This window comes from Gossypium arboreum, chromosome 5 (assembly GCF_025698485.1).
Source record: "Gossypium arboreum isolate Shixiya-1 chromosome 5, ASM2569848v2, whole genome shotgun sequence".
In the NCBI taxonomy this organism is placed as follows: Eukaryota; Viridiplantae; Streptophyta; class Magnoliopsida; order Malvales; family Malvaceae; genus Gossypium; species Gossypium arboreum.
In genome coordinates this window covers 82959784-82972178 of record NC_069074.1, presented here as the reverse complement: position 1 = coordinate 82972178, position 12395 = coordinate 82959784, and the positions used below count along the sequence as shown (strand labels likewise).

Below are 12395 nucleotides of genomic sequence, written 5' to 3'. Positions count from 1 at the left end.
ACTGAATCAAAGGCTAGATAGTGTGATCTTCAAGATGATCCAATAAACATGTCCCGCAAGCTAACAACTATTAATGAGAAAAAAGAAAGAAAGCAACAATAGACTAAGTATTTTGTACACTTAATAAGTTCATCAAAAATTAATAACATCTTACCTCAATTTTACATATAAATGCAATAAGTTACTCAACTTGATAACATGTCTATACATGGCAATACATTTAACAAAGTGAGTTAATCATAAAATGTATTATATGGCAATATAAACATTTAACATTTCAATTCAATGATATTCATATGAAATTAACAATCCAATTACTATTTTTGGTATCCTTTCAACATTTTAACATTTATTCTCGTTTTCCATGTACCAATAAGTCTGATGAACCTAGTAAATAAATTCATATACATAGGTAACTACACCACACCAGAGAGTACCATAATGCTAAATAGAGAGTAGCGAAGTTGTAACACCCCAAACCCGGCCTAGATGTTATGGCCAAATCTGGCGATGTCACATGTTAGGGTGTTTGAAAACTAGGTTGTCGCGATTAAACCATTTCCATTCAATTACTTTTCCTTATCTCTTATTAGTTCCAAATTCGCTTACTCATTTAATCAATTGTTTAAAACGTAATTCGTTGCAGAAGCTTTAAAAAAACTGTTTTAAGTAAACCGTGTGTTTGAAAAACTTTTGCTTTTCGAAAAATCGAGTTTTCCTACATCTAGTAGTTATAAATCCATAAAGCAAATCAAATAAAGTCCAAAACAAAACAAAAGTCTGTAAGTCCAAATTACATCAAAAGTTAACAAATAAAAATAACCATAATCATAAATCAAAGTAAAGTTCCAAAACCCGTGGTCACCGTCGAGTCATCCGCCTCATCGTTCCGTCTAAGCCTGGGGATTACCTGTACACTTTAAACAGAAGGAGTGAGTTTACATAAACTCAGTGTGTAATCCCCACAGTAAACAGGCATACAATCAGACACAGTAAACAGTCAAATATAGTATGGGGCTTAAGCCCATTACAGTTTCAGTATCAATTTGGGCCTTAGCCCATTTCAGTTACAGTAATGTATACAGTACAGAATACAGTATCCTACCCACCAGCCTCTACACACCATCTCCGACCATCCCTACACACCATGTGGGGTTTAAAACACCCACCCAGCCCTACACACCAAGTTGTACCGAATGCGGCACGTAATAGTATATCGCAGCTGAGCTACCAATACCAGGCTTGAGAGCCTTTCAGTACACTTCCTCCAATAATCAACATCCCACCCAATGCAAATGCAAACATACAGGATAACATCCACTATCAGTCATGCATATAAATTAGTAAACATGCATAAGTTTAACATGCTCAATACATACATTGTATATTCAGATCACACATTTAGGGGTATAAGTAATGCTTACTAACCCTACAGTAGGTTCACAGTCGACTTGGGCAACCCGTGCAACCTTAGGAAACAATTCAATTAAATGGGCCCACATGGCCGTGTGGCCCACACGGCCCAATTTGGTCTTGGTCGTGTGGATTACACGGCCTAGTCCAAAATCCTATATGCCCGCGTGGCCCACACAGGCAAAATCAGTCTAGCCCGTGTGTTGTACACAGCCTACCTAGCTATCACACAGTCGTGTCTTGCGCGCACGGCCTGGCCTCGTCGATCAAAAGCCCGTGTTAGGGTACACGGCCTACCACATGGGTGACCACAAGCCTGTGTGGCAACAACAGTGGCGTTTTCAACTTTCGTTGAAACCCCGTTTTCTACGCAATCAGTTACACACCTGGTTTCGATTGAAGATAAAAAGATCCTCGAGCCTTCCAAAACCTATATTCCACCATCCATAGCCCGATTTCAGTCACTTAAACCGATACTCAAACGAAAAGTACGAGATGACCAAAGACTAAACTAACAAAAACGTTATGATTCTACACACTTAAAACATCAATTATAGATCTTCAGCCCTTTGATTGTATCCTAAACATCAACCGAAACTCAATAAACAACGATTCATCAATCCAAAGTAATAATACACTAGCCGTACTTACCAAAAACGTGAAAAGAGGACCGAATAACGGAATTCAGGGACTTTTCAATAAAAATAAAGCGATAGCAATTTGGAAAAAAGAAGGGAAATTCAGTAACCAATGGGGAAAACTAGGAGAGGAAAAACGACATAGAAAACTTTAGGGAAGGAGAGGAAACTGAAATATTTTGATAACCATCCAATCCCCAAAATCACTCCATTACATCCAACTACTCAGATTTCTAGTCCAACCCAAACTCTCCTGGACGAACGAGCAAAAATAATGCCCACGCAGAGATTCAAACACAAGACCTCTAACATATTAACACTCCATTTAACCACCAAACTGGTAGGCCCATTCTGTTATCAACTTACCAACATTTAAATATAAGCCTATTGAACAAGGTTAAGGCTTTATCCAAAAAAATACCAAAATTTTCCAAAGACATGGCTTGAACTTGGGACCTCCCACACACACACCCAAAACACTTAACCACTGAAGAAAATAAACAATTGTGTCACATTTTAACAATAACAAAATATGAATTTTTGGGGCGTTATAGAAGTGCTAAGCAGAAAGCACCGAAATGTTGAACAAAGAGCACCAGAGTGCTAAGAAGAGAGCATCAAAGTGGTAAACACGTACAAGCTTACAAGATAACTCTATTGACTTGTCAATCGTATCCTAATCATTTATTAAGTTCACTCAGGAATTGATACAGTATTCGTACCCCTTTAAATCACTATAGTGTCATCGTGTACATATCATCCCTCTTAAAAACATTACGTATCCACTAGATACATCATATATGCCTTTAATTGTCACATAAAATTTAGTCCACACGATCTCAAGAATCATTAAATTCACATCAACTCAAATAACAAGTAACATAAAACATTAGAAACATAATAAGAAATAATATAGTAAGTTCTATGAATTTACCTATAAAAAACAACATACACGAGAAATTGATGACTAATCTATATTTTTTCTTTTTCTCGATTATCCTTCAATTGATTCAATTCATAATCTATATAATAATTAATTTCAATTTGTCAATACCAAATACTTTATAACATCTAATTATATGCATATGATATATTAAATCTTCATTTTTCAAAAATTCACATTTTTCAATTTAGTCCCTAAAACTAAATTTGTCATAGTCTTTCACATTCGAACTTCGAAACCAATCTCCATTTCATCCTTCTACAGTCCTCTAATATCTATTTTTACTGAAATTTCATGCTAATTTTAAATTATGACACATTAGTCCCTAACAAATTTTAATTTACAAACTAGTCCTTTTTCATATCTAAGATTAAAATCTAACAATTTAGTACCAAAAGATTCAAGATTCAATAATGGAAACATTTGAAAACTTTAATAGTTTTAAACTAACAAATTTTACTTTACAAACTAGTCATTTTTCATATCTAAGCTTAAAATCTAACAAGTTAGTACCAAAAGTTTCAAGTTTCAATAATGGCAACATTTGAAAACTTTAATAGATTTGAATAATAAAACACAGGTTAGCTAAATTGAACTTCCATGATATCAAAAACATAAAATTTACGAAAAATTTACCTTAAATCCCTTACCATGCAGATGGCTAAACCTTTGAAGCTTAAACAATGGCTTTTGGGCTTTCTCTTTTGTATTTTTGGTGGAAGAAGGAAAGAATGAAAATGATAACTTTTCATTTTATTTTTTAACATATTAAAACAAATTTTAATATTAATGAAAAGAAATATCCACCAACCGTCCACTACACTTAAAAACGGTGTATATGCCATTTAAAATTTTAGTATATTTATTATATAAATCCTTTAAACCTTTGACCAATTAAAAATCTATATCGATTAATTTTTCTACTTTTTCAATTTAATCATTGTACATTAATTAGTTATCAATTCAATAAAATTAAGCGACCAAACGTAATATACCTCCAAATTAGAATTGTAAATATTAAATGATAATATTTATGAACCCGGACATCGAAAATGGAATTCTAAATTCACCATTTTCGACACCACTGACTTTCAAGCTGTTACAACTCCCTTATCCCTTATTAAAAAAATAAGATGCAAACCTCAAAAATAACAAAAGAATTTCATAATTTTATAATTTTTATAACTTTTTAATAATTTTATATTTTTATAATATTTCATATTTTTCATAATATATTTATAATATTTATAATGTTTAATAATATTTATAATATTCCTTATTTTTAATAGATTTAAAGTTTTATAGTTTTTCTATAATTTTTTAAAAATTGTTACAATATTTTAATAATTTTTAGGCTTAAATAATTAAAAAATAAAATAAATTCTCCACATCATCATTTTTCCGTGTCAAATGCCACTTCAATTACTATATCATTATATTTCTACGTTAATTGTCATATCAGCAGCCATGTCATCACTTAACAATCTGTCATTGACTTTAACAAAAAATAATATTTTAGGTGCTCAATTGATTACTAACATTCAATTAAGAGCTAAACTAATTGTAGTTTGTAATTAGGATTTAATTTAATTTTTTAAATAATTTTACAGGAGCCTTTTAGCATTTGAGCCTAAGTTTTAATATTTTTATTTAAAGTCTATCATATAATTATATCAAAGACAAGTTAACTACACCAAACATCCCCAAATAATAATCCTTACTTTTAATTGATCCTCAAACTTTAAAACATTTTAAAGACATCCTTAAACTATCGATGTTATATCAACAAGGTCCTTTCGTTACTACAATCATTAATTTAACCATTAAATGAAACATCAAATCTTATGTGATATAATTTAAAATAAAAATTGAAAAAATCATAATTTTGAGGTTTTTCAAGATAGTTCACTCTCTCTTTTCAAGTTTTATTTTATTTTTAGTTTTAATTTTAAAATTTATGCGATAATATTCTACTTTTATTTAAATTGTTCACTTAAGTTATGTCACATAAGATTTTATGTGTTATATAACAGTTAAATTAACATTTTAATAATGAATGAGCTTTGTTGATTTAATATCGATAGTTTAGAGACGTAAGTAAAAATGTTTTGATGTTTAAGAACAATTTAGAATGAGGGTCATAATTTCTGGTACAATTAAATTTAATAACTGTTTAATTATAAATTTGAACTTATATCGAATGCATCTTAAGCCGGACCAAGCTTAAATTGTTGTAGATTTGAATTTTTTCAAGCAGTCAGATTTTTGGAACTTAAATTTCTGGAGTTCGGTTTCCAGCTTAGACTATAGGTTTGAATTTTCTTGCACTCAGAATTTTTGAAGCTTGAATTTCTGGAGTTTGGATCCGCTCCGTTTTGTCTGCAGTTTCATATCCATTGAAAATAGGACAGATAAGCTTCAACACTTTCGGACGACAAATACGGGCGAATGGTTGGCTTTGACGGTGTGAACAAATAATATGAATCCAATAATACCATTGGCCTTTGTAGTTTTGATTGTTAAGATGAAATCAGGTTTCAACTAAAGCAGGAAAGGGTGATTCCGCCAAGTTCTACTAGATTTTAACACCCCTTGCCATCCCCCTCCATTTTATTGAACAATACTTCTCAGGAATCTAGTTGAATTGCAAGGTCCTCAGCGAGAGCGGTTGAAATCAAGGTAGCAAGCAAATTCTGCATCCATGGAGGGTTATTCTTCAAATGGTTCCACTTCATTTTTCACCTCAGAGATGCCAGATGAGTCCCAACTTCTATCCCAATCTGACATCAACATTATTGACTCTTGGTTCTCCGAGGGAACTGATGACACCGATTGGGCTGCTATAAATGGACCGATGAAGCCTCTATTTAACTACTTGAATCAAGTCGAAACATCTGAAGCTTCATGTCAAACAAAAACTGGAGCTGGTAGTGGTAGACCTAAACTTACCGCAACTCAAAGGAGAGAGAACAAAAGAAAAAGTGATTTCAAGTACAGGCAAAATCTCAAGGTAAACAACTTTTTCTATTTTTGTCTCCCTTTAAAACTAGTGTTAATCCGATATATTTGGGTCTGCAGAAATTTGTCTTGTTTGATGTTCATATTTTGCGGTGCAGAAAACAGCAGATGAGCAGACTGCTGAGATTAAACGCTTAAAAGAGGAAAATGAAAGTTTAAATGCCGAGAATACAAGGTTAAAAGACCAAATAGGATCATCTCTTTCCGATGGCCAACTCCAAGCAGCAGCTCCACTGAGACAAGAGAGTTTCATTACCCAATCAACTGGCAAACAGTTTCAGCTTCCAGCTGTTCCAGTAAATGTAGTTGATACTATTGACTATATAGCACAAAATCAGACCAGAACTGAAGCTGGAAACAGCAGTAAAAATGATGCGGCCATTACTGACATTCTTATGAAACTTGAAGCTGATGATGAGAGCAGAGTGAAGTTCTCTGACTTCACTGGCGTACATGGTGAGCGCATGACCCTAGGCAAATATAGTTTCCCGCCGGCTCTACATCCGATTGTAAACAACATCATTGATATCTATGGTGATGTTTCAGCAACAAGTAAGATGAACCCAAGTATTGCTGAAACTGTTTATATCATGTTCTGTGCTTCTGTCAAAGAGATGAGCAATCTACGGCTGGAGCAAGTCACCGAGGATCTGATATTGAGGTGGAGGGATACAATAAAGGATGCTTTACGCATCAATTTCAAGGTGGATTTTGCCATGGAACATTTGAAGAAAATTGCTTGTGCTTACATTGGTTTAACGGAGCTTCGAAAGCTGGATAATGTGGGTTGGAGGATATCCAAATTAGAGTCTGAGTTGAGAGCTGAGCAAGAGGAACATTCGAAGATATGTGAGCAATCATAGCAGTTCATGGATGCTGCAGAAGAGTTTAACGGTAAGCCTGTCAGCTCAGGTATGTTTAACAGTGTTGGCTAGGTCAATGTTGAGCTAAGGCTATCAAATGAGCAAGATTCAAGTATTTTCGTGCTTTAATTTGAGTAGCTATCAGTTCTAATTGTGTTTTATAATTATTTTTTTCCCTTTGTTTGAAACTAAAATTTGCGCTTAAATAATTGAGTTGCCAAGTAAGTATGAGAATTAAGCTCAATTTTATAAGGTAAATGAGCCTAATCGAGCAAACATGAGCAATTTAATTTGTATCTTAAATTGACCTGGAAAGTTAAAAAGTGAAAGTTGATAGAGCTAGACCGAGCTCAACCAAGCTTCTAAACTCTGAAACAAACCAGAGCTGATTGTCTTACCGTTAAACTCTTGTACAGCATCTATGAACACCTTGGACTGTTCACATATCTTAGCCTGTTTTTCTTTCCCAGCACTCAACTGAGCCTCAAAATTTGATATCCTCAAAGACATAGTATCCAGCTTTCAGTTCTCCATCTAACTGATGTAAGCGCAAGCAAGTTTCTTCAAATGCTCCATGGCTAAATCTACCTTGAATTTGATGTGTAAAGCATCCTTTATTATATCCCTCCACTTGGTAACTTGCTTCAGGCATAGATCGCAAATCTCTTTCACAGAAGCACAGAACATGACATAGATCGCCTTGGCTATCTGAATTTAATGGTAATCTTGAGTGGGATACAACTCCACATCATCATTTTTCCATCTCAAATGCCACTTCAATTACTATATCATTATTTTTCTATGTTAATTGTCATATCTACAGCCATGTCATCACTTAACAATCCGTCATTGACTTTAACAAAAAATGATATTTTAGGGGCTCAATTGATCACTAACATTCGATTAAGAGCTAAACTAATTGTAATTTGTAATTAGGATTTAATTTAATTTTTAAATAATTTTACAGGAGCTCTTTTAACATTTGAGCTTAAGTTTTAATATTTTTATTTAAAGTGTTATCATATAATTATATTAATGACGGAGTTAACTACACCAAATATCCCTAAATTATAATCATTACTTTAAATTGATACTCAAACTTTAAAACATTTTAAAGACATTCTTAAACTATCAATGTTATATCAACAACGTCCTTTCATTATTACGATAATTAATTTAATCATTAAATGAAACATCAAATCTTATGTGATATAATTTAAAATAAAAATTACAAAAATTTTAGTTTTGAGGTTTTCAAAGCTTTTACAAAACTACAGCTCACTCTCTCTTTTTCAAGTTTTACCTTATTTTTAGTTTTAAATTTTAAAAGTTACGTAACAATATTTTCCTTTTCCTTGAATTAATTACTTAAATTATGTCATATAAGATTTTACGCGTTATTTAATAGTTAAATTAACAGTTTCAACAATGAATGAGCTTCGTTAATTTAACATCGATAGTTTAGAGATATAAGTAGAATGTTTTAAAGTTTAGAACAATTTAACCTCAAGCCGGACCACGCTTAAATTGTTGTAGATTTGAATTTTATGAAGCTTGAGTCAGATTTTTAGAACTTAAATTTCTGGAGTTCGGTTTCGAGCTTAGATTATAGGTTTGAATTTTCTTGCACTCAGAATTTTTAAAGCTTGAATTTGTGTAGATTGGATCCGCTCTGTTTTGCCTGCAGTTTCATATCCATTGAAAATAGGACAGATAAGCTTTAACACTTTCGGACGACAAATTCGGGCGGAATGGTTGACTTTGACGGTGTGAACATCAACTCATTTAGCTTATAATATGAATCCAATGATCTTAAATCAGGTTTCAACTAAAGCAGGAAAGGAAGATTCCCCGAAGTTCTTCTAGATTTTAACACCCCTTGCCATCTCCCCTGCATTTATTGAACAATACTTCTAAGAAATCTAGTTGAATTGCAAGGTCCTCAGCGAGAGCGGTTGAAATCAAGGTAGCAAGCAAATTCTGCATCCATGGAGGGTTATTCTTCAGATGGTTCCACTTCATTTTTCACCTCAGAGATGCCAGATCTCACCTTAGAGATTCCAGATTTGTCCCAACATCTATCCCAAACTGATTACCGGTCTGACTCCTGGCTCTCCGAGGGGACTAATGATTTCGATTGGCAGTCTAGATATGATGAACTAATGGATCCTCTAGTTGACTTTGACTTTTACCCATTGAATCAAGTCGAAACATCTGAAGCTTCATGTCAAACAAAAACTGGAGCTGGTAGTGGTAGACCTAAACTTACCCCAACTCAAAAAAGAGAGAACAAAAGAAAAAGTGATTTGAAATACAGGCAAAATCTTAAGGTAAACAACTTTTTTCTATTTTTGTCTCCCTTTAAAACTGGTGTTAATCCGATATATTTGGGTCTGCAGAAATTGTCTTGTTTGATGTTCATATTTTGCGGTGCAGAAAACAGCAGATGAACAGACTGCTGAGATTAAACGCTTAAAAGAGGAAAATGAACGTTTAAATGCTGAGAATACAAGGTTAAAAGACCAAATAGGATCACTTCTTTCCAATGGCCAACTCCAAGCAGCAGCTCCACTGAGACGAGAGTTTCATTACCCAATCAACTGGCAAACAGTTTCAGCTTCCAGCTGTTCCAGTAAATGTAGTTGATACTATTGACGGTATAGCACAAAATCAGACCAGAACTGAAGCTGGAACAAGCAGTAATAATGATGCGGCCATTACTGACATTCTTATGAAACTTGAAGCTGATGATGAGAGCAGAGTGAAGTTCTCTGACTTCACTGGCTTACATGGTGAGCGCATGACACTAGGCAAGTATAGTTTCCCACCGGCTCTACATCCGATTGTAAACAACATCATCGATGTCTACGGTGATGTTTCAGCAACAAGTAAGATGAACCCAAGTATTACCGAGACCGTTTACAACATGTTCTGTGCTTCTGTCAAAGAGATGAGCAATCTACGGCTGGAGCAAGTCACAGAGGATCTGATATTGAAGTGGAGGGATGTGATAAAGGATGCTTTACGCATCAATTTCAAGGTGGATTTTGCCATGGAACATTTGAAGAAAATTGCCTGTGCTTACATTGGTTTAACAGAGCTTCGAAAGCTGGATAATGTGGGTTTGAGGATATCCAAATTAGAGTCTGAGTTGAGTGCTGAGAAAAAGGAACATTCGAAGATATGTGGGCAGTCAAAGCAGTTCATGGATGCTGCAGAAGAGTTTAACGGTAAGCCTGTCAGCTCAGGTATGTTTAGAGTGTTGGCTAGGTCAATGTTGAGCTAGAGCTATCAAATGAGCAAGATTCAAGTATTCTCGTGCTTTGATTTGAGTAGCTATCAGTTCTAATTGTGTTTTGTAATTATTTTTTTCCCTTTGTTTGAAACTAAAAATTGAGCTTCAATAATTGAGTTGCCAAGTAAGTATGAGAATTAAGCTCAATATTATAAGGTAAATGAGCCCAATTGCAAACCTGAGCAATTCAATTTGTATCTTAAATTGACCTGGAACGTTAAAAAGTGAAAGTTGATAGAGCTAGACCGAGCTCAACCAAGCTTCTAAACTCTGAAACAAACCAGAGCTGATTGTCTTACCGTTAAACTCTTGTACAGCATCTATGAACACCTTGGACTGTTCACATATCTTAGCCTGTTTTTCTTTCCCAGCACTCAACTGAGCCTCAAAATTTGATATCCTCAAAAACACAGTATCCAGCTTTCAATTCTCCATCTAACTGATGTAAGCGCAAGCAAGTTTCTTCAAATGCTCCATGGCTAAATCCACCTTGAATTTGATGTGTAAAGCATCCTTTATTGCATCCCTCCACTTGGTAACTTGCTTCAGGCATAGATCGCAAATCTCCTTCACAGAAGAACAGAACATGAGGCAATCAGAATTTAATGGTAATCTTAAGTGGGATACAACTCCACACCAGATACTGATTTCAGAAAATGTGTTTGAGTGGCTCAAGAATCTTTAATATAAGGGAAAAGAATGGCAAGATGAGATTAATTTGATCTTAATCAATGATGTTTGGACTAAGCTCATATGATGTATACAAGTCTCAGATTATATAGCAAGAAATATAAACACATACACAAGTTCTGAAGCATTAGATTCTTTTTTTCTTACAAGTTTTAGTGCTACTTCAACCAAAAGAAAAGTAGAACCATACCTTGCTCATTCGATTACCCACCTCTTTATTTGGAAACCCTACAAAAAATACCAAAATGGACTTTAGGGTTTCGTTTTGACTGGTTTCGTTCACCAAAAAATCGAATCCATTTCATAAAAGAGGGTTTATGGTTTCAGCAAAATTAAAATTTTGATTCGATTTCACAAAAGCGTGTTAGGGTTTTGTTCAGAAAAAATCGATTTGATTGTTTCGTTTAGAAAAATCAATTCCATTTCAGAAAATGGGGTTACGGTTTCGTTCAGAAAAAATAAATTACACTTCTTCACTCCATCTTTACAACGTCGCCATCTAGGGTTTAACTCACCTTGTCAATTCCACAGATGCACTGTAGCAGCAATAAGGGATCTAAATTCAACAAGTCGATCTACTTTTTACAGTTCATCAACTCCTTCTTCAATTAGAAAATTTCACAGTTTTTGTTTTCTTTCTTCTGCAGTTTGGGAATTTTGGGGTTCTTTTTTTCTCTTAGCTTGCCTCTACACTTTCGATTCTTCCATTCCCAAAGTAATAAGTTCGGACAAATAATTTTACCAGTTTAATTAACTTTTTGTGTTTAATGAAAATTTAGATTTTCAATTTTTTTGGCAATTTACTAAAAAAAAAACCTTTTATATCATTATTTACCAAAATAGCCCGACTTTTTTATTATTTGCCGAAAATGGTCATTTCTCCCGAAAGCTCATTTACATCAGCGCGAAATTAAGAGACCTGTCAGCAAAACGCGTCCTTAAGAGAGTATTTTTGATATGTCAACCCAAATCGTGCCCTCGTGGACGCGCTTTGCTGATGTGATGTGGTAAAAATACTCCCCTAAGAATGCATTTTAACTCGTATTTAAATTTTTAGAAAAGGTTATTTTTTAAAATATTATAAAAATAGATCAATTTTTTTTAAAATTTACAAGAATAAACCTTTAAAAAAGCTCAAAGTGATAACATCACTTTTTTTAAGGTGTCACTAATTAATATAAAAACAAAACTTACAAAGCAAATCTTTATATAGACTCAAAATTTTATTTCTCTTATTTTTTTAAGCAATGTGAGATATGAGATATGTGTATATATAGACTCATGAATAGGTTTGCAGCTTGTTTCTAAGCAATGTGGGATTCCTTCCTCTTTTAACTAACAACATGAGACTAACTATACTATATTTTATAATTTTTTACAAAACAATTTCTTTTTTTATATTTTGTTAACATTTTCTCATATTATAAAATTATCTTTTGAGATATTTAATCTTATTACATTTTAGAATTGTTAATATATAGAAAAGAACTATTAAAAAAGAGAATAAATTGCACATATGAAACTTGTACATGCAA

At 33.5% G+C, this 12395-nt stretch overlaps 1 long non-coding RNA gene across 1 annotated transcript; it reads right to left on the bottom strand.

Moving 5' to 3' along the window:
- Window positions 1-10319: 10319 nt before the first annotated feature.
- On the bottom strand, window positions 10320-11597 carry LOC128293038 (uncharacterized). The gene is made up of 3 exons (XR_008283060.1): window positions 11376-11597; window positions 11051-11088; window positions 10320-10737 (listed from the first exon to the last, which is right to left on the bottom strand). It is a non-coding gene; the product is annotated as an uncharacterized LOC128293038 (long non-coding RNA).
- Between the last annotated feature and the right edge of the window lie 798 nt (window positions 11598-12395).